Raw genomic sequence first — 19,389 nt, forward strand, 5'->3', positions numbered from 1 at the left:
GCCTTTTTATCAGCTATTGGTTCCCTCTCTCTCTCTCTCTCTCTCTCTAATCTGACATTAATAAATGCTGCAAACGGTCACACTGAGCACCTCAGACTGCATTTATGACGCTGTTCCCTTAAGGTCCTTTTAGCCTAATTCAGAGCAAATCCATTGCATCCACATTGGATCGCAAGTGGGCACACACACACACACACTTTGACTCACGTGCACAAAAAGCATGCCTGGCTATGCTATGTCAAAAAGCAAGGAGAAGCACATAGAGCACCATTACCGGTAAATGATGTTAAAAGATGTTTAGACAGACATTTGAGTTTAAACAACTGGAATATTGCTGAAATTAGCTCAATGGTGGTAAACCTATTGGCCGTGCACACTCAACGTCTGACAAGAGAAAATCCAACGCACTCCATCAGATCCGAGACAAAACAAATTGCAACACTGAAACAGAGGTGAAATTAATATTTTGATCTGGAGCTCTACTCAGAAAACGAGATGATCAATCAGCTCTATTGAAGTGACAGGATTCAGCCTGTAAGTCGGCGTGTGTTTGCCTGACTGCATGTTGGTGTGTGTGTGTGTGTGTGTGTGTGTGTGTACCTGCCTGCAAAGGTTTCCATGCAAATAACTACAGTTTCAGACTGTGTCCAATTAAAGTGATTCCACTGTGCTCCCCTGCTGTGTTTCCCTTGAAGCCCGCTGCGTTGACAGCAGCAGCAGCAGAGAGAGAGTTTTTTCTCAAACAATGACTTTCACAGTCGTTGAGTTTTTGAGAAGATGCCTTTTGAAGTTTCCTTTTTGTCAAGTTTTGTCAACTTTTTCTGCACAGCCACATAAGTACACAAAGCAACCACAGATAGAGCAACGCAATTATTGGAGCAAACGCGTAAAGCACAAAAAGAGGCCCCTTTTCCAGTTGTGTTTTGTGCGCAGGAGAAAGAGAGAAAGAGAGAACGGCAAACGCCTGTGTACTTGAGGAAGGAGGGTGGAGTGACTTCTTCCCTGTCATCTCTCGGTCTGAGGCGGCACAGGACTGTTCCGTCTGAGGAGCAGTGAACTGCACTCAGCGCTGATGGCAAACAGTAGGCAGGCGGCTCGGGGGGAGAAGATGAAATCGCTGACCTTTGAATCCGAGGGTGCAAAATCTCGGCGCCAATAACATGAGATCTTCCGCCTCGCTCACAAGTCGCTGCAGAAGGTTTTACAGCTTGACATGGAACATTCTCAGGAGAGGGCTTGATCCTTGATAACAATCCTGCAAAGTTTTCTCATTTAAGTTCTGCAACCTGTCATGTTGATTCAAAGTTCATAAGACCTTCAAATCAATGTCATCTTTGTAATCGGGCTCCTTTTATGGGCATGTGTAAAACAAGATCTTTGACAGACGCCTCTCGTAGATACAAAATGGCAACGAAAATGAGAAATTGTACAATTAATCATACTTCATCTATCCTTTTAGCAACATTTTCACCTTGTTGCTGTCATATGACGTGAGGGACAGACAGAGGATGTGGTCTTTACAGCACTGACTTATATACAAAGTATTTCTAAATGATCAGGTAGTTGTTTGTGTTTCAAGATAAGCTACTCTGTATATCTCTAATATATATTTGATATATTCGAATAACAAAATAATAGCCGACTAGATCCCTCTTGCGTTACAATATTTTATTAGCAATGTTTTTTTCCTACCAAGATTGTGAGTTCATTAAGTTATGCTGATCAAACCTATAATTTGGCTAAACAAATCCACAGTGAATAGATGGCCTTATGGGTAAATGCCTGACTTTTCTCTATTGACAACCCAAAAGTGAAGATGGCCATCAAACCAAAAAACACGACATTTCCAGTTTCTGCACATCCAACCAAAAAGAGCATATTTATGATTTATTTATTGGCACAATAAATGCCAAAATAAAATGATTGCTATTGCGCTATGAAAAAACAAAAGGTACTCCATGAAGTTGGAGTTACAGTATAACGTAGAAATGTTGGATTACGCAGTTTATTTAAACTGCCCTGTTTAGTACTCAGTTGTGTTGGTCCTTATATGTGAAACAGACTCTCTCTATTCAGCCGACAGGTGAATAAATGAAAACCTTATCAAAGGTAAGTTATTGTCTCTAAACATAATGTTATGCATTTCATCTTATTATTTTCAGTGGGCATTTTATTGTATTTGCTCAAGTCCAAAGCACACGTAGCTTTACTGTAACTTCTAACTAACTATCAGTCCAGCAAACAGAGCTAAATTATGAATGCAACAAAGAGCGGCAGATAAGAATCAAAGTTAAAGTGCATACAATCAAAGTAGAGAGAGAGGAGATGAGAAAACCAAAAAGAAAGGCAAAAAAAGAGAAAAAAGTGAGAATAGCGTAATAGCAGCATAGAGAGGTAGAAGACTACTAGAGGTAGAGGGGAGAAATCAAAGGAGAAGACTGAAAACGCTCGATGAGGGAAAGAGGAGATCATTTGAAGGAAAATAATATAATGAGGAATTATATGAGAGTAAATAATATTTTTTGCAAACACACCAAAACAATCTCAAGAAAATCAAGTCACCGTCGCTGTAGATGAGCCAGAGGGAGAGAGGATATCAGAAGGATGTTTGAAGGGGAAAAGACTGGCGAGCAACATGAATGCCTTTCTCAGCAGCTTAAAGCCATGTGCCAGAGGAGAGGGCTCACAAAAATAATTGGATTTTAGTTTGGCCCGCTGAAGAAAAAAAACGAATCCCCAAAACAGATGCATGCTGTGGCCTCGGCGCTATCATAAAGGCCGAGAAGCTCGCCGAGGAAATCACAATGTACAGGAAGCCCAACCAGAGGAACGGAACAACACTTTCTTTGGATAACAAATGAAATCCCACAGTGCTTCATAATGTGTAGAATCTACTGTCCCAAGGAAGTTTGTGGATGTTTTTTTTGGATGCCTCCATGATCATACGCACGTTGGCACTGGTGATGTAGATACGCCACCGACAATGAGTGAAAGTGAAGTAACTTCTTTATGGTCAGATCCAGCAAACCTCAGCTCTGGTCCCTGATTCATCAGAATAATCTGATATTTGCTCAGTGGCACTTGTTGTTTACTTGGAGAGCAGGACGCGTGCTCGTGTAAAAGATTATTATGCATTGAGAATTGCTGTATTAGCTGGAGCAAGATAATGAGGCCAGTAATGACCACAAGTACAGCATCAGGAGACATTTCCTTTCAAAGCATGCATATTGAGTAATAATTTATTTTGACTCATAAAAAACAGTAAAAAAAAGGATCAGAATTGATGAGGAACTAGAGATTTTTTTATCAATGCATTTTTCTTACGGTTGCCTTTCACTCAGCCAACCATCTGCTAGCTTGTATGTGGTTGCAAATTCAAAAGAGTATTATTTGATTCATTGATAATACCAACATGGATTTATGTACACAGGAGCCTTTATTTGAACCTCAGCTTTTTTCAAGTATTAATCTTCCAAATTCCACTTTTCTGGTAGATAGCACTGGCACAGCATCAATATTATGGTAAATGTCTAATAAACATTAGAGAAAATTCTGCAGAAAAAAATGCCAACAATCTCACAGAGGGTATTTTCCAGTGCAGCTATGAATAAAAATAGCTATTTAGAGTTATAGGACATAAAATGGCCTCCTAGGGACACACACCTTTTTTACAGTCTATTAAACTATGAATAATTAAAGGCTCTCGGTAACCTCACAGGAGAATACCACACTTTGTCTTTCAATACAGTAACCTTTCTATTGCCAGAAGGTTCTGAGCAAAACAATAAATACTTGCAATAAATGTTACAAACAAGCAGAACAAAATAGGTCAAAAAAGAGGCAGCGAAACCCCTCATTTCCGTCTCGTTTAATTGGAAGCGACAAAAAAAATGCAACATCCAACTTCCTCGAACTTGTTATTTGTATTCCAAAGTGACAAGAGATCACCTTCTCTGCGGAAGATTTATGCCTTCATCACTTTTACACAGGACAGTGTCAACATCGTTTGCCTTTTTTCTGTCACCGCCCTAATGCAGCAGGATTGATGAGCCTTTTGAGCAGAGAAGAGAAGTCCAAACAGCAGCTCTCATGGCGGCTTTGCTTGCTTTGAGATTTCCAATGCTCGCTGGTGACAGTAAACAAATGCGTCTGCGTGCAGATGATGGAAACAAATAGTTTGCTATCTCATCAAAGGGCAGGCAAACAGATACGGATACCAAGCTGAGCTCCTGCCAGCGTCAAGTGCTTTGAAAATAAAAGCATTTCTGCATGTTCTCAACATTAATAGGTGTAGATTTAAATCCGCTGGTTCAAATATGGGTTATGGATGATGACGTGGGCTGTAATGATGGTGATAATGATTTTGTTAGTGAAAACAAAACACATTACACTGAATAAAAAAGCAGCATGATAACAAAGAAGGAATGGAATTAAAACCATTAAAACAGACCTGATTAAACCAAAAGAAAAAAGGGACCGATAGATGCTCAGGAAGAAAAAACATGATATACAGCGGCTTGAAAGTTACCCAAAGTCATTTTCAACACATTTTTCAAATTGGGAGACAGTGAAGATGGGAAACTGTGGGTGCAATAACTTCCCTGTCTTCTATACTTATATATAAAGCCTAACGGCAGCTACACATTGCTGCTAGAGGAGGGTGACTGACTCAGGATAAAAGGGATTGTAGTTTCCCAAATGAGATCATAGAAGCCCTTCTAAAAATAAATCACATTGGTTTCTGACGAAAGGGCTTCAGAATGATGACTTATATCATAATGTACTCTGCACATAACCTGACCTCCCCCCCCCCCCCCCACCCCCGCCCCCCCCTCCCCCGGTGGTTTGTCACAAGCACCTGAATATACGCGATCCCCTGAGATCTTGGACATCTGACTGAGGAATCCAGCCGACTACCAAGGTAACTGTAAGGCAGTAGGAATAAAGCATTATAAACTCGTAAATCCTTCTGATGTTAGATAACTGCAGGCAACGTCAAAGGTTCTTTACCGGGGCTTTTGTGTGCACAAATGTGATCAACAAGTTATGTTTAGAGCCACAAAGTGATGAAGAGCCTGCTCATATTCGAAAGAGAGGCTTTTGAGGACAAACTGGATAAAATGTAGGACTACCTTGATGAAAGCGAAGAGGGAGAGAAGCAATTCGGGGACAAAACGTTATAGAAGGCAGACCCTGAGCTGAGGCTTTGAATTATCCAAGAAAGAAGAAGATGACTCTTTTCACTCAGCCAATATCAGTGAGCCAGCAGGAACAATAACAGAGGCCAACTACTGGCACCTACCAACAAAATGGGACAATGGCAATCGATTTGAAATGTCAAAAGTGAGAAAGGTTTATGAAGTGAGAGCTTTCTAACGACATGATCACCATTGACATGAGAAAAATGCTCAGACTGACCGCCTCGTGGAACAAAAGAGATGTATTTAAATTCTTAAAAACATTATCATTTTTTTTAGTATTTGATAATAATTTGACTTTCTGTAATACAAGAATACACTTTGATATAGATATGTACTGTGTATCAGTAGTTGACATCTCCTTTTATAAAGCATTAATGAAATTTTGTCCGGCAGAATACAAGTACCTGTTCATGCATAGTGTATATAAAAAATGACCTCATTTATATTTTGCCATCTTTATCAAATATGCAAAATCACTTTGTTGCAAATTGTGGCATTCAACCCTTCCATGTTCATGAAAAGCTGTGCAGGGAAACACTGTCACAAAGTTACTACTGAGACTTGCATTTCTCTTCACTATTATCGGTCAATTATCGCCTTCCATTCGTCACGCTAGCCCGGCTGTGCAGACACTATCGGAAACAAACACTGTCTCTCACACGTACTACACACACGCCCTCCGATCCCATGCATGCAGGACATTGCGGAGGCACATGCACGTGGTGGTGTGATTGTGGAGGCACATGCACGTGCCTCAGTTCCAAAAGGATTAGCAAGTCTCATAACAGACTAAAGCGGAGACACTGAACGAGAGGAAGACACGTTCCTGTGAATACTTGAGGATCGAAGTATCCTGATGTAACCGTGTGTTAAGAGCTGTCTTTGGAATTAAAATGTTTGCCATCGGTTCACCACTTAAATGGGGGAGGACAATCTCTTGCGGAAAGACTAGTGCCTTCACAGAAGAAGTTTGCTGATTTCACGGAGTGAAGTGAAGTGAGGTGTTGCGGAAGGGGCTTAATGTGATCCCAGCTGCCCATTCTGTGTACCTGCGATTACAGCTGGTTGAGCATGAGCACCGAGGTCGGACCAGCTCCTGCTTATTATGAAACAATAGGAGCCCCAGCAGCAAATGCACACCGACTGCATCATCTATTGAAAATGATTTAGTGTGAAAGGATGGTGGTCCTCAGCTTACACCATAAGACACCATTTGTACAATTAACGGAATTCATAAAAGATTAAATTAAGGACACCACCCAGTTTGAATAATAATTTGCCAGTTTCTTTTTCTGAATACTTGCTGGAACAAATCGTCGGCACGCAGGTGCAGCACATGGGACTTTGGACGGAACATAATGTCCGTAGCCAACGAATCAGAAACACCAGGCCAGAGAAGAGCGTATACCCGCCATGAGCTGCCAGGGGGACAAAGTAACCCAAATGCAAACACAACCAGTGGGATCTTGGTCCCCAAGAAAAAAAGCACTTCATGCAAAGCACAAATTGTAGTTTTTACTTACAAACAACATCCTGAGAGATGATGATAGTTGGATGTATTTCTGGACAGAGCCGTTTCCAGCAGTTTCCACATGAAAGTGTTGTGGATCTTCTGATCAAACTCTTGGCAGGAACATAAATAAAATCCCCAAAACGTTTAACAGTTCTTTTAGGCCTGTCCAGAATCAGTGTGTCCATGTCAGCAATGTAATGCGGCAATGCTTTTGATGAAGGGAAACATATTTTGGAAAAGGCATCATTTCTGAGCAACGTGAGAAGAAAAACTAATTCACTCTTCACATCACAGTATGCAAATAATGGAAAAAATCTGAAAACTCTTCGGCAGGAATGCAAATGGTATCAAGCTGGCACAGTTCTGCTGGAGTGCTGACTAATGAATAATCATCTTCAACGCGGCCATTTATCTGCATGTGTAGACGCTGGAGATCAACAAACGGATGTGCAGCCTAGACAGGAAATCTGCTTGTATTGCTGGTGAGGAATCACGTAAGCAAACAGGAGTCAATGCAGCTTTAATGCAACTGACTACTTTGCATTTATGCAGATGAGCCCCCGACCTGTCGAACGGTATGCTGAGCCGCAGCGAGGTGGATGCCCTTTTTACTGATAATATAATAATAACACAAATCTCACATTCATGCATCGTGGTCTTTAAAAGGTCTCGACAGATCGAAACGTTTTGACTACCCCGGAGCAGGCAGTCTGACTGCTGTCGTGTTGCCTCTCGGTGCATACAGCAGGGATTTCTGCCCCCATCGAGTCATGCCGGTGGCGTTTTCCACTGAGCAATGGCTGACCGCGTGGATGTGTGGGCTGTCTTTGGCCTTGGGTAGCCTTTTTCTAAAAGTGTACACTCCAGACCGGACAAGCTGAACTAGATTCATTTCTACAGACAGGGGCTTGAACACTCAAAAGCTTTCTCTCGCTGCTTTTATTTCATTTTTTCGAATCGTCAACCATAAAGGTGGAGTTGTACATTTCCGAAAATACTAAAAAATAAATGTACTTTTAGTTTTTACTTGCCAGCACCTGGAAGTCACTCACTGTCTAAAACATGAAGGATTCACTCCTTCCGTGGCATTTTCGGTCCAGCAGAGGTGAATAAGTGATTAAAAGCGAGTGTTCACCCCTTTTTCCGCCTGCAAGTGAAGTGTTCAGCGGGCAGTGAGGGAGAATAGAGAAAGAGTTGAGTGGAGGGGAGGAGCGGCAGTCAAGGCCTCTGCCAGCCGCTCTGCTCTCACGTGGGATGACTGTAATTAATTTGGACACTCGGCTGCTGGGTGGCATCAGCAATAATGCGCGTGTGTGCGCGCACGGGCCTTTTATCTGTGATGACATCCATCCGCCCTCCTACTGTATGCTGCTGCCCTTGAGGTGGCTATTTGCATTAGTGTCAGAGCGGGACACGTAAGCTAGCTGACACACAGACTCACACCATCAGTCACACGCACACACACAAGAATTTGAAGTATTCAAGAAAGAGTAAAGAAAGAGTGTTACAAATTTAAAACAAATTCCAACATCATATTTTACCATGGCATTCAGCAGGATTAATGTATCGATGTAGGATTGAAATGGGATTGTTAAAGTATTCATTGATCTGCTAACTCTCCGGACGTACAGTTTGAATTTTAAATCTCAATTATTCAAAATATATTCATTCCTTTTCAGGGCCATAGGGGGCTGTAGGCCCGCAATATGTTACGAAACATCATATTCCTGTAAGACAGAGCTAAAAGGAATAAACAGTTATGAGTGAGAGTGCCTGATGGACTCCTAGAGAGAGAGAACAGAGCAAGGCAATGTTGCTGAAAATGTTATTCAAAGTAACGTCTCTGTCAGGGTCAGGCAAAAAGGACAACATAAATATTCAGTCACAGTAGTTGAAGCAATATTACTGTAGAACGCCATAAAGTCTGTGACCTCCCAGCAGAGAAACCTTGATGTGTATCCGGTGTGTGTGTGTGTGTGTGTGTGTGTTATCTCAACTAGACGGAGACGCACACACATTGGAGAAGCCTTGCTGAATGTCTCCCATGAACATGTCTTACATTCAGAGACTGTGATGTAGATCTTCGGCAGTGAAGCATAACTTGTGCACGTGTCATCTGGATCTCGCAGACCGCCGAGCAGCAACTCGAAGCATGACTTGTTTGAGCTGTCAACTCTGTCTCCTACTTGCAGGATGTATCATTACTTAATTAGTGTCCTGTTTAATAACTTTACACCGGTGTCCAGTTACATTATTGTTCTGTATCCAGTTAATGGAGAAGGATGGAAGTACCCATGACGAGAACAACATTTAATAAGAATATCATTACATAAAAACGATTTGCACAAATGAAATGCCCCGGCGTGTAAAGGCGTTAACTCCTTTAGTAAAACATGTTGTTTGATCCTTTGTTCAAATGAAATTCAAATCAGAGCAGCTTCCACTTCTGCAGGGATTGATGGTGCAGAGCAGACAATCTCTACTGACACGTCATGTAGTATTGATGGCAATCGCTACACCTATACATATGTATATATATACTGTTGTTAAGGAATATGTGCAGCCTCACTGTGAACCACTTAATAATTTTGTAATTATAATACAGCGAGCAGCCACATGGACCCAGTAATTTAAATTCAAATGTCTCTCTAATGCTTAGCTGAGTACAACGTACACTCGCTTCCTTCCGGTGGCATTTTCCTACTGTTGTAAGCAGCGATTGACGCGTCAGCAGCTGGAGGAGTCTTCCCACCAACTATGCAAGTGCAAATAAGAATTTAACACTCGTGACCTCAGTTACTTGAAATCTGAAGTTACTTCTTGCATCAGGCCATCAAAGAGCAGAAAAGTCATTCAGAGCATCTCACGTCTGCCAACACATGGGGAGCGCTGCTTTGAAAGTCATTTTGATGTTCAAAAATGATTTCAACCCGGTCCATTGTGTGAAAAAGTCTTGGCTTCGCTCCCTCGGACAAAATTCTTGACACCACTTATGAACTAGAAAGAAAAGTCCAGTGACAAAACTTCCTGTTCCTGCAGCTACTGAATGTACAATTTCACCCTCCGAACCAAAGGTTTTTTTGTTGCAGAGCAATTTAGTATTACACGTCCTCAAGGGAATCACAAGGTACAGAGGAAAACAGAAATCCAGAAACAGCTGAGGCCAAGATATCCTGACCTCTATCCGCTAGTGGGTCAAGCATCAAAAACACCAAATTGTGTATTTCCCATGAAGCAATTCCAAAACATCTTTGCATTGCCACGTGGACTTGGTTTAAAAAGAAATACCCCTCATTGATTCCCCATAGCCATAATCTTTTGCTAACTTTAACCACAATTCCAAGTGCGGATATTGACAAAAGCAAAATCGTATTCTGTGTTCGGCAGAATTATCCAATATGGAGGTTCTTTACAATCACTGTAAAAAGACTTCTAAATGTCACCTCGACCGTTAACCATGGGGATGCCTTTTTCTCTGCTGTGAAGATAATTTGAAAGAAATGTGCGCCGCGTGGGAAAATGTGAGCGTTCACATGCATATTATGTGGTAATTAAACTGAAAATGTACCCTTATAACACCAATTTCGTTGTGATATGTCTGGCTCTGTCTATTCAGAGTGCGCCCTAATGATCCAGATGGGTTTGACCTGAGCTGCAACTGACTCTGAGTGCTGTCATTTTACAGAATATCATATCCTTAAACAATTGAACATCACAAAAGTAAAAAAAACATAATGGGAATAAAAGCGGTATATAAGCGATATTTAGAAATAAAGATGAATAAAGGAGAGGAAATGTGCCACAGTCCTAATTAGTCAACCTCGGGCTGTCGGATGAAGGTCATCCAATCGACAGAGGGGGCGTTTGTGCCTGCAGGCAGACAGAAAGGGGGACACACAAACACACACGGCCCCCCGTACACACACACACACACACACACAGCTTTAATTAAATTTACAGATGTCAAAGCTCTGATCACGAAAGCACGCCGCCCTCTCGTCTCCTGTCATTCATCCGTCCATCCCGTCTCGCACCCGCCCCCCCCATCCCGGGCCCGTGGGTGACCTGAGGCCACGAGGACAGCGTTAAGGGCGTGACAGGTGACAAAGCGATGCTCATTCTTGTTACCTCTCCCTCCTTCTCACACGCTGGCACACATGCCAGAAAAAGACTCCAGGCGGCTATTGATCCGTCGTGTAGTTGATAGGAAAGTTGATCATGAACTTCCTGTAGAACACAAAAGCAGATCCAAATGTCCTGATTACATCAAGGTATTCTGACTGATGTTTTTTATAGCCTGTGTCTCATTTTGCAGCGCACAACACTGTCAAACAAGGACACACGAGATGGTAGAAATGTTTGAAATGAGATGCCTCTTTCTTGCCTCTGTTTCCCCTAAATGATGGTTGGCTTGTCGAGGCCCCTGAGCATAAACAATAGGTGATAATGAGCTGTGCTTTGCTCTATATCAGTGATTCCAAATTAAAGTTATGAGGACCCCAGGAGGATTGCAGGTGTGTGAAAGGATTTAGAAATATATCAGTGGACTCAGCTGATGTAAAAAGGCATGAATTATGCTTTGTTTTATTCATGAAGATCCACATACTTGGGTTTGGTAGGAAACCCCCCCCCCACACACACACACACACAAATGGGAGTACAAATTAGAAAGGTGTTTTTTTTACACCAACCTAATTCAGCTGTTGAATTTGAAGGACAACTTTGGTTAATGAATTATTTGATATGTTTACAATAACTCTATAGAAACTTAATATTTTATGTACTGTAGTTATCAGCATTTCTCATCTACTCTGTTTGTATGAAAGGATCCTGTTAACTGAAGAAACCAGAAAAACAGGCAACATGTTTTTCACGAGGATCATAGACATTCCTCACAGTGTATCTTCAGTTATTGACTCCCTTATAGAAAAGACTGTCCCATATTAACAGTCTACATTGAGGTCTGCTTGATTCCTTTCTAATCATCCTGATTAAATAATCTCACATTCAGTGGTAACATCAGGTACATGCTGCGACCGAGAGTAAAAGGTTGTTAGTAAGAGAGCAGAGAAATACAAATACAGCTGAAAATAATTTATATTTGAAAGGATGCGTTTTTGTCAAGTGATCCCAAACAATCCAACAATCAAATAGCCCTGAAAAACAGGTAGTATATGTTGATATAATAATACTGATAATGCAATAGTTTGGGCCGATTCAGGAGCTACTGATCAATTTATTAACATCTGCTAAATGAGGACATTCAAATAATTTAGGTGCCTTAAAGCCCTCCAAAAAAAACAAAAGATTAGTATATTAAAATACTGAAATATTGAAACTCACCAACAACAGCATTCATAATGAAATAGTAATAATGTTGACATTCATGTCTACAAGGTTTGTCCCACACTAAAAAGGTCATCCTCATACAGCAGAAGTGTAACTACAGTAAGAAATGATGAAATGACGAGACTCCCGAGTTGCAGTTAAACTCTACTCAGCTTCAGCTTCAAGTTAGCTTCAAGAAGGCACTTAGAAAGATGACCCGGGTGTCGATGAGCTCCATTACGCTCTCTGAAAGAACCCAAGTGATCATGAAACAACATAAGGACCGACCTTGCTTCTCCTCTTTTCGCTGTGCCGAGCCCTTTGTCCGTCACCTCACCCTATTGTCTCCCCTCCTCGGAGCTGTTTCACCATTAAGGTAATGGAGCAGAGTCTTGAGTGTGCATGTGGCAGAGGTACCGAGAGTACGGCCCAGTACCTCCTCTGAATACAGAAAGGAGTCCATCCATCTTAATGTCCAGCCGCAATGACCCCGGAGTACGGTTTCTGTATTTTTGGGGGGTAAGTTTATACTGACAATCTTCCAAAAAGGCTGGCTAATAGGATGCTTGCCTCCCTTTCTTTTATTCTGTCTTCATCCATCCTTCATCCTCACACTTTCTTCACAGCCTCTCCCTACAGGCAGGCTTGCACTGTTTCATTCTCTGACTGACAGACCACTTGCTTCCCAGTTAATGCTGCACCGTGGGCAGCAGCTCAACGGAAATCTTGGATATTCCTGCAGGATGTGCCGCAGCCCGAAGACCGGCTTTAGCGGGACTGCACTTTATTTTCCAGGCCGACGTCATGGGAAAACTGAAGTTGGATTTTAAAATGTATTCATTTTGCCCGTCTGCGCTCTCTTCCTTGACGATGGCAAGCTCTTAATCCACTTAGCGGGTTTATTTCTTGTCAGTTAAAAAAAACAAAAAAAAAACACCGGTAGTTTGAACTTGTCAGAGCTCCTTCACTCCCCCTTCAACAAGATACTTAAAATAAAATGTGAAAAATGTCTACCCTCTGGTGATAGAGAGGAGAAAACAAGCCATGCAGACCGACTCAGATGATGTTGGTTCACAGAAACACACAAGGATGGATCATAAACGAGAATCTATAAATGCAATGTACACGCAGGGTTTCACAGAGAGCTTTAGAGGCTGGTTTAATAGACAGGGGTTTACCTTGGGGATTTATACTAAGAGCCCTGTAATAAGAGAGACGGAGCAGCATTGAGCTCCAGGCGAGAGGAGGCGATGTGCGGGGAGAACTAAATTATCATTTTAAAGCATTGCTTCCATTTCTTGCTCCCTTCTTCCTCCTTCCTTCTCCCTCCTTTCCTCCTCTGCAGGTATCCTCAAACACCACCCCTTCTCTGCTCTGCTCTCAGCTCTCCGGCCTGAAGTGGAATCTGTCATTTTGAGTCGCAAGAATGAGATCTGAGGCTGAGGTTGAGTCGAGCACTCATGTGCCAAATGGGACAGCCGCCTTAGCGTGCCGTCAATTACTGGAGGCGGGATTGTAACTGTGCATGTGTTGTGCGCGCATTGGGCCTTTCAGATTGCAACACAAAGAGTCAAAACAAGGAGCAGGTTTTCTCTTTAAACTAGTTTGCTTGACAAACGGCTCTCAGGGGGAGTAATGGAATATGTAAGTGTATTTAAAAAAAGATTTGCAATCTCAACGTCAGCCATTCGATCCCGATTTGTTTCAAATTGTATTGTATTCCATATACAGGCAACAATTCAAGCAAATGACCATATTTTGACTCTTACATATTTAGATCTTTAGTCAGATTTCACAAGAGAATATTACAATTCATTATGAGGGCGGAGTGAATCTCTAGTAGTTATGGTTCTTCGAATAGTTCAAAATGATCCATTTTACGGTGATGGTGAAAGGAAATGTCAGGGGATCAGTAACAACTGTATGATATTTATCCTTGAAAACCATGAGTACCTGTAAAGAAATGTGAGCCAATTTAGATGTTTTTGTCAGGTTGGGACATGGCTGGACCCAAATGCAGAACGGACAGACACAGCCGTCAGGAGGTGAGTGAATACTTTATTAATCAACACGACTGGAGGTGCAGCAGGAGCGGGCGTGAGGGGTGCAGGTGAAGGAGGGGGTCCCGGGTGATGATCTCCTTGACAGTGCGCGGTGCCCGGTGGTCCTCCCACGTGCAGGAACAGACAGGTGTAACTGAAACCAAGGAGGTGAGACAAGAGGTGAGTAACAGGATTTAAACTGAATGACAAGAGAACTACTTTCGGCTCTCGGCTCGACTGGGTGCTGGTCACTGAGACTCGCGAAGACTGAGGTCGACATACGTGACGTGAGTAACGATCCGACGTCGGCCGGTTGTCAGGCTCTCCCTCTTATCCCCTGGTGATTGTGGCTCCGGTGCAGGTGTGCGATTGCAGAGCTGAGACAGGTGCGTGCGAAGCCAACCTCTCCCAGATCCACCAGAGGGAGACCTAAACCAGCCTTTACCTGGGTCCAGAGGGAGGGACTCTGACAGTACCCCTCCCCCCACGACCGCCACCAGGCGGTCCACCTGGAGCCCCCGGCTTCCGCCGATAAAACTCCCGGATCATGCTGGGGTCCAGGATCAGGCGCCGGGAAACCCAACACCTCTCTTCCGGCCCATAACCCTCCCAGTCTACCAAAAACTGGTAGCCCCTTCCTCGGCGTCGGGAGTCCATAACCCTCTTTACTGTATAGGCTGGGGCCCCGTCAATAATTCGGGGAGGCGGCAGAGGAGGTGGGGGGGGAAGGAGGTGACAAACCGATACCGGTTTAACGCAGGACACATGGAACGCTGGGTGTACCCGAAGGGACCGAGGGAGCTTGAGACGGACCACCGTGGGGTTGATGATGCGTTCGATGGGGAAGGGGCCGATGAACCTTTGCAATAGTTTCCTGGAGTCCGTGCGGAGGGGAAGGTCTTTGGTTGACAGCCATACCTTGTCTCCAACAGAGTATGAGGGTGCCGGGGTGCGTCGGCGGTTAGCCTGTTGCTGGTACTGCTCAGAGGCTCTCAGCAAGGATGCCCGGGCGCGGTGCCAGGTCCGATGGCATCGGCGAAACTGCTGCTGTATCGAAGGTACGGCCAGCTCCTTCTCCTGGGACGGGAACAAGGGAGGTTGATAGCCGTAAACACACTGGAATGGGGACATACCTGTCGCTGTGGTGGGAAGCGTGTTGTGGGCGTACTCCGCCCAAGGGATCTGCTCAGACCAGGTGGAGGGTTCAGAGGAAGCCAGGCATCGTAGGGTAGACTCCATCTTCTGGTTGGCCCTCTCTGCCTGGCCGTTAGTCTGAGGATGGAACCCGGAAGAGAGGCTGGCAGTAGCTCCCACTGCCGTGCAAAAGGCCCTCCACACTGCTGATGCAAACTGAGGGCCGCGGTCCGAAACAATGTCGGTAGGCAGGCCATGAATACGGAATACCTCCCTCACCATAATGTCCGCTGTCTCTTTGGCCGTTGGGAGCTTGGGCAAGGGCAGGAAATGAGCAAATTTACTGAACCTGTCCACGATCGTTAACACCACCGTGTTACCCCTGGACGTGGGAAGTCCAGTGACAAAGTCCATGGCTAGGTGGGACCAGGGACGATGAGGGATGGGCAATGGCCTCAATAGCCCCATGCTTGGCCGGTTAGAGCCCTTGTTCCGTGCGCACACCGGACAAGCCGCCACGTACATCCGAACATCCTCCCCCATAGCAGGCCACCAGAACCGTCGTCGCAGAAAGGACATGGTACGTGCGACGCCCGGGTGACAGGTCAGCTTGGAGGCATGGCCCCACTCCAACACTGCCGGTCGCGTCCCCTCGGGGACAAACAGCCTCCCCGGAGGTCCCTTACCCGGGCCCGGGTCCTTCCTAAGGGCTGCCCGAACCGTTCCTTCAATGCCCCATTGGAGGGCTCCCACTACCCGCCTCAATGGCAGGATGGTCTCTGGTGGCGTCCTCGTCTCCTCCTCCTTTGAGAAGACCCTGGACAGGGCGTCAGGCTTCCCATTCTGGGATCCGGGTCTGTAAGACAGAACAAAATCAAAGCGTCCAAAGAATAGCGCCCACCTAGCCTGTCGGGCATTTAGTCGTTTGGCACTCCGGATATATTCAAGGTTTTTGTGGTCCGTCCACACCACAAACGGTTGGTCCGCCCCCTCCAGCCAATGCCTCCACTCCTCCAGGGCCAGTTTCACCGCGAGCAACTCCCTATTGCCGATGTCATAGTTCCTCTCCGCCGGTGACAGCCGATGGGAGAGGAATGCGCAGGGATGGAGCTTGTTGTCCTCCTTGGCTCTCTGGGAGAGTACTGCCCCAGCTCCGACCTCCGATGCGTCGACCTCTACCACGAACTGTAGAGACGGGTCCGGTTGGGCGAGAATGGGTGCCGACGTGAAACGCTCCCTGAGCTCCTGGAAGGCGGACTCTGCCCCAGGAGACCACCGGAACGCTCTAAGATTGGAGGTAAGGTCTGTTAGGGGGGCTGCAATCTGGCTGTAGTTGCGGATGAACCGCCTATAAAAGTTAGAGAACCCTAGAAACCTCTGTAACTCCTTGCGGGAGTTGGGTCTGGGCCACTCCAGGACGGCCTGCACCTTCTGGGGGTCCATTCTTACCTCTCCCTCGGCGATGACATAACCCAGGAAGCTTGTGCACCTGGTGTTAAATTCACACTTCTCCGCTTTCACAAAGAGTCTGTTCTCCAGCAGCCGCTGAAGAACCTGGCGGACGTGCCTCTGGTGTTCCTCCTGATTCTGTGAAAAGACAAGTATGTCGTCCAGGTATACAAAAACAAAGCGACCCAGCATGTCACGTAGGACGTCATTAACTAGGCATTGGAAAACGGCTGGCGCATTAGTTAACCCGAATGGCATAACTAAGTATTCGAAGTGGCCCAGGGGGGTGTTGAACCCTGTGAGCCACTCATCCCCCTCTTGAATGCGGATCAGGTGGTAGGCGTTGCGGAGGTCGAGTTTGGTGAACACAGTGGCACCCTGTAAAGAATCGAACGCAGTGTTCATCAGAGGTAACGGGTACTTGTTTTTGACAGACACGTTATTCAACCCCCGATAGTCTATGCACGGCCTGAGAGTGCCGTCCTTCTTCTTAACAAAGAAGAACCCTGCGCCCAGCGGAGAGGAAGAGGGGCGAATGATTCCAGCTGCCAATGAGTCCCTGATGTAATTCTCCATGGCCTCTCGCTCTGGTCTGGAGATATTGTAGAGTCTGCCTTTGGGTAGGGAGGCCCCGGGCAGCAGTTCAATGTGACAATCGTAAGGCCGATGAGGAGGTAGTGATAGGGCCCGTTGTTTACTAAATACTTCGCCCAGGTCGTGATAAGCGGGTGGTACCAGAGTGAGGTCGGGACCAGGCGTCGAACTCCCCCGCTGGGCACCCTGGGGACGGGCAGACTGTAAACAATTAGCCAGACAGAAATCACTCCAACTCAGAATACAGCTGGTGGACCAGTCAACTGAAGGATTGTGCTTTGCTAACCAGGGGTAGCCCAGCACAACCGGTACCAGAGGGGACTTAAAAACAAGAAAACTGATCTGCTCAAAATGGTTACCTGAGATTTGCAGCTGGACCGGCTCCGTCCTGTCCGTGATTCTGGCCAGTAGTCTGCCATCTAGGGAGTTAGCCTCAATAACCTCCTCTAACGGAATTCTACGGAGTCCTAATTGGTCTACAAGTTTATGGTCCATAAAATTGTCATCGGCCCCGGAGTCTATGAGTCCCTCCACTGCCATTGCTGCAGTGCCGTTGCTGACTGAAATCTTCAGCGGAGTCCGTGATGTGTGGGGGGAGGGGCATAGACTCTCGCTCGCTAGAATCCTCCTTACTTCTAGTGAGCGGGGCCGTTTCCCCCCTTTAATGGGCAACGAGAGCGAAAGTGACCCGACCTGCCACAATATAGACAGCTGTTAGTTGTTCGTCTGCGCAGAAGCTCCGCCTCCGAAATCTGGTAACGGCCCAGTTGCATGGGTTCGGGGTCTGTAACCGTCTCAGGAGTGTCGACTCTGACGCACGGCGCTCCCCTTGGTGCCGAGCCGTGCTCACGCCTCCGCTCCCTATTACGGTTATTAATCCGTGTGGTGAGACAGATCAGCTCCTCCAGTCCCTGTGGCTCCGGGTAGGAGAGCAGACTGTCCTTAATGCCCTCATTTAATCCGTTGTAGAACACCCCCTGTAGTGCCTCCTCATCCCAACCACTCTCCGCAGCTAGGATACGGAACTCTATGCTGTAATCGGCGACACTGCGTGTCCCTTGCCGCAGTGATAATAATCGCTTTGAAGCGTCTTTTCCCCGAACGGGGTGATCGAATATCTTCCGCATCTCCGCGGTAAATAACTCACATGACTGGGCGAGTGCGCCCTGCTTCTCCCACACGGCAGATGCCCATTCCAAAGCCTCCCCGCGCAATAATCCGATGATGTAGGAGATCTTGGCTCGCTCGCTCCGGTAGGAGCGGGGCTGTTGCTCGAACACAAGTCCTACCTGTATCAGAAACGAGCGGCACCGGCCGCTGTGTCCGTCATATCTCTCCGGCGTGGGGACCTGGGGCTCGTGGTCTGGCATGGACATGACCACAGAAACGGGTTCAGGCGGGCTCTGAACCGGAGGCTGGGGTGGTGCGCTGAGGTGCGCCTGGATCGCGGCGATACTGTTAGACAGGGAGTCCAGGCTGGCCATTATTCCCTGCAGGGAGGACTGGTGCTGCCCCAACATGGCTCCTTGGGACGAGATCGCCTGACGTACCGTGTCGAGGTTTGCTGGGTCCATTGATGGTCGGATCGTTCTGTCAGGTTGGGACATGGCTGGACCCAAATGCAGAACGGACAGACACAGCCGTCAGGAGGTGAGTGAATACTTTATTAATCAACACGACTGGAGGTGCAGCAGGAGCGGGCGTGAGGGGTGCAGGTGAAGGAGGGGGTCCCGGGTGATGATCTCCTTGACAGTGCGCGGTGCCCGGTGGTCCTCCCACGTGCAGGAACAGACAGGTGTAACTGAAACCAAGGAGGTGAGACAAGAGGTGAGTAACAGGATTTAAACTGAATGACAAGAGAACTACTTTCGGCTCTCGGCTCGACTGGGTGCTGGTCACTGAGACTCGCGAAGACTGAGGTCGACATACGTGACGTGAGTAACGATCCGACGTCGGCCGGTTGTCAGGCTCTCCCTCTTATCCCCTGGTGATTGTGGCTCCGGTGCAGGTGTGCGATTGCAGAGCTGAGACAGGTGCGTGCGAAGCCAACCTCTCCCAGATCCACCAGAGGGAGACCTAAACCAGCCTTTACCTGGGTCCAGAGGGAGGGACTCTGACAGTACCCCTC

The 19,389-nt window shown here is 46.0% G+C and overlaps 1 long non-coding RNA gene across 1 annotated transcript; it reads right to left on the reverse strand.

Annotated features, from left to right (window-relative positions):
- Window positions 1–14,083: 14,083 nt before the first annotated feature.
- On the reverse strand, window positions 14,084–14,676 carry LOC134105342 (uncharacterized). The gene is made up of 2 exons (XR_009942493.1): window positions 14,367–14,676; window positions 14,084–14,238 (listed from the first exon to the last, which is right to left on the reverse strand). It is a non-coding gene; the product is annotated as an uncharacterized LOC134105342 (long non-coding RNA).
- Window positions 14,677–19,389: the final 4,713 nt, after the last annotated feature.

Source organism: Pungitius pungitius, chromosome 15 (assembly GCF_949316345.1).
Source record: "Pungitius pungitius chromosome 15, fPunPun2.1, whole genome shotgun sequence".
Lineage (NCBI taxonomy): Eukaryota > Metazoa > Chordata > Actinopteri > Perciformes > Gasterosteidae > Pungitius > Pungitius pungitius.